This window comes from Bidens hawaiensis, unplaced genomic scaffold (assembly GCF_021521415.1).
Source record: "Bidens hawaiensis isolate Kalapana, Puna unplaced genomic scaffold, B.hawaiensis_p1.1 tig00033588_1, whole genome shotgun sequence".
Lineage (NCBI taxonomy): Eukaryota > Viridiplantae > Streptophyta > Magnoliopsida > Asterales > Asteraceae > Bidens > Bidens hawaiensis.
Genome location: NW_027495776.1, coordinates 164,195 through 168,551, shown reverse-complemented (window position 1 = coordinate 168,551; position 4,357 = coordinate 164,195). Strand labels below are relative to the sequence as shown.

The window sequence follows — 4,357 nt, the reverse complement described above, 5'->3', positions numbered from 1 at the left end:
TTTTTGGACAAAGGTTAGGGAGACGTTCTACATGCTCGTTGGGAGTACAGAGCGGAACGCCGATATGATTTCGGGTCGGTGGTCCGAAATCAGAAAATTTGTCGGCTTGTTTACTAATCTCTTCAACAAGAACAGCGGTCGTATGAGACAAAGTGGCAGTGATGATTTGGCGGTTTACAATTTCACGGTCGAACAGTGGAAGCAGGAGTGTTTGCGGAGGTATGGGATGGTGAAGACGTGGGACGATTTAAAGTTGTGGGACAGGTTAAAAAGGTGTTCCAAGTGGGTTGAGCTGGTGGCGCCGGACTTTGATGCGGAAGTAAGGCCGAAACGGACTAAAACTAGTTCGTCTGGAGCGTATAGCACTTCAACCGGGTCGGATTGCCGCGTTGGATTCGACCTAAACATATCGGAGGAGGAAACGTCTTCACCACCGAGGAGGCGGCCATTGGGAAGGGACGCCAAGGGGAAAAAACCGGCTGAGGGGGAAGCCGTAAACATTGCCAATCTTGTTGAATCCCTCAATAAATTCAACAAAACCATGGAGGTGGTCTCTTATGACAAAAAGGAAAAAACTCGAATGAGAGATTTGGACTTTCTTACTAGAGACTTCAGTAACCTAAATCCGGTCGATCAAATGCTAATGGAAAAGCAAAAGGAACGTATCCGAAAGAGGTTGATCGAAGAAGACCAAGCCGAAGAATAAGAAGAATGTTTCTTTTTAGTACTTTAATTTTTATTTTATTTTTAGATATTAATGTGTTTTTTTATTAATGTGTGTTTTTTTAATAATTTATGAGTTTTTTTAATAATACGTTGTTTGAATATATTTATAAAAAAATAAAAAAAAAAATTTCGCTGGAGCCCCTGCTGGAGCCCCTCCACACCAGGGCCAGGGGCTCCAACACCCCCCTTATCCAGTTTCTCTCTCTGCCACATGTCATAATATTATTGGTTGGAGCCCCCACTAAAGCCCCCACACCCCTTAGTCTAAATAATACCCACTCGGTTTCTTTGGTAAACTTTTTGTCTAAATACCAAAACATTCAAACAATTCAAACCTCCTAATTCCTATATATATAATAGCATCTCCGTGCTCTCTCTTCTTCCTTTCATTGCACTTGAACCATCCTGCTTCAATCTAGAACTGTACCAAGACAATTAGCATGGACAGTGCTTGTGTTTATGATGAGAAGGCTGTCATTCATGAGCTCACTCAAGGGCTGCAAATGGCTCAACAGCTAAGGGTTCATCTGCATTCACCTGAAGCAAACACCTTAATACAAAAGATCTTATCTTCATACGATAATGCTCTTTCCGCTCTCCAATCAGGCTACTCCTCAGGGCAGCTACCGAGTCTGCCCGAATCATCAATATCTTTTGGGAGCCTAGGAAGTGAAGAATTCATGTTTAACAAACCCTTTTCCCTAAAAAGGTATTTTGATGTTATTGCATTTTATGTTCCCCATTAAAATTATGTGAATGTACAAGTTTTAAATATTAATTAGTTTTTTAGTTTTTAAATTTTTTTTTGCTTGTGAATAGAAAGGGGTCTACAACATGGGAAGATCAAGTTAAAAAATGCAGTGACAATGGCTTAGATGGTGATATTAATGACGGCTTTAGTTGGAGGAAGTATGGGCAGAAAGACATCCAGGGTGCCTACATTTCCTAGGTAAAGTCTTATCATGTTACTTGTTGTTTGACAACAAAACATTCTTAAACGTTTATTTTAATTATGCCTGGCAGAAGCTACTATAGATGTTCATACCGTGTCATACATAAATGTTTTGCAACAAAACAAGTGCAGAGAAGAGATGGAGACCCCAAAGTATTTGACATCAAGTACAAAGGGAAGCACACCTGCAGCCATGGTGACTAATCGGCTTCACTAACACCACCACCACCACCACCATCACCATCACCACCACCGTCACTACCTTCAACTGAAAAACATGAAATAATGCCAACCTACCACCAACTATCACAGCCAAGTCCGGGTGAGACACTCTCAAATCTTAGAGCTAACCTAAGTGTGAACACCTTGGATTTGGGCGATGACAAAAACACTTCATTTTCCTTCCCTTCAGCATCATCCGGAGTAATGGAGAATTTTCCAAATTTTTATGATGATGAATTATTGCCAATTTTTTCACCATCGTTTATCTCCCCGGTTAATTCTGAATCAAATATTTTCACAGAGTGGTGAAGTTCACAGTCATTGGATATCCTGGCTGATCCAACAGATGCAGATATTGGTTTTGATTTTAATAACTCTCTCTTTTAAGAGGCTATATTGATCAGTTCCTCATGATGATAATGGAAAACATGTATAATATGATAAACCTATTATTATATAAGTACCTGTTACAGCAGGGAGAACATTTACTGCAACAGGAAAGGATGTAGACATCATGATTAACGTCAACTTGGTCGAGTTCTCCTTTGGGATGTATAGTTGATGATTGGGATTAGGGTTTATGGTAAATTGTTGATTTATATAGAGAGTGAGGCAAACAAATTTTTGTTAGTTTGTGTGATTAAGTTATGATGTGAATTTAATCTCTTCCTTATATACACCCAAGGGGAAACCTTTTATCAGCTAGTAAGAGTAATATGATCCATTAACAACTAACAAACTAACATATAATATGACCATATTTTGATCAATATTATATAAATAATTATAATGACCATATATAAATAAATACATATTATTGTATTTATTCTTACATTCTCCAACTTGACCGAGTAATAATTTATTATGAGCATTAGATAAGCCTGATCAGGAGTTAACACTCATTTTAGCTTTAAACTCAAACTTGAGCAAAGAAATATAGTCATTGAATTGAACATCCGCTTAAGATCCCCTATGAATCACACTGCAGTCTTTATTTAAAACCTAAGTAGTTATGATCAAAATTTTGAAGTAAGCCTTCAGAACGTTTGTTTTGTATAGTAATTTGTCTATATGTCAATATTCATGTAACACATATTTGGCGACATACAAATCAAAACTGGTGAGGAAAAATGAAAAGTTAATCATTCATAGTATGACATTCAGCTATACATGGTCATCAATAAACCCACCATGATTATAAGTGCTTTCATAATACTTAGGAGTGATAGACTTGTAGTTATAGGATCCTTAAGCATACCATGAATGTATTCGATTCAAAAATTTAGTTTCCTCAATTCGTTCATAAATGAAGAATTAATTTCGTATCAACTGTTACTATGATTTGGAGACATACAAATCAAAAATATTCATGTAACACATATTTGGAGACATACAAATCAAAACTGTTACTGTTTGAGATAACATGGTAGCTTACTTTATCACAATAAGCCTTCAGTATAAAATTCATATGGAGTTAGAAAACTTATGAGTCAACTGATAAATTTTTAACAACATTTTATGACAACTGCGTTGTGATTAATCAACATATTATCTCATTATGACTCCTCCATGAGATAGATTTATTGCTAACGTAAGAATATATCCTAAAAATTACATTATGTAATCTTTGAATGTAACAAAGTTTAGTGTAATCAACCGGTTTGAGTGTCACTTCTTGATTTTAAATTATAGTCTCTCGTTTCTATAAAGATATTTTAATACTCTTCTAGATGTTTCACATTGACCTAGAAATATCTAGTGTGTTGCAACATGAGTAATATCTTAATGAGTATAGACTTGAATCTACATAACGCTTCTACTTAATAAAACACAAGAAAATAATCTCACTTATCTTATTACCCTCTAAAAGAGAGCAATATAGTTTGTTACATGCGTAAGGACCCATTTATGGTCAAACTTATGGAAAAAAACTAATGTCCCTTTGGATCTATCTCGGTATGTAATGATATCTATCATGTATGGGATATCTCTGAGACCGGTCATAACAAAGTATGTGTGAACAATGCTTTGACTTATGTGCGTAACATGTTTCTTGTATTTTAACGTGCTAAACGCTTAGTTTTGTTTAGTTTTTAGCGTGAACTTTGGTACTTCAAGTGTGCTTTTGTATGTCAGGTTATTGAATGTAAATGATGCTTATTGAGGCTAGATACGAGCTTGCATTGATGTTTCAGAATGAGTGGAAGTACTCAGCACGCGTATCAAGGCCTAAACGAGTCAAATGGTCAAAATTCCATGTCAAGGAGTCCTGTCGCGCTATGCGACATGTGGGATTACACTCCCTCGTGCTACGCGAGGGAGAAACAACTTAAAAATCAACACTTTTGTCCTTCGTGCTACGTGAAGGGCAGGAATTCTAAGCTTCGCGCTACGCGAAGGTGTTAAATGACCAGAAGATAAATCTAATTGTTTTAAAACCAATTGTCATCCGTCATT

General features: G+C 36.6%; 1 pseudogene; it reads left to right on the top strand.

Moving 5' to 3' along the window:
* Positions 1-1,166: 1,166 nt before the first annotated feature.
* Positions 1,167-2,582, top strand: LOC143585161 (putative WRKY transcription factor 53; annotated as a pseudogene).
* The last annotated feature ends 1,775 nt before the right edge of the window (positions 2,583-4,357 follow it).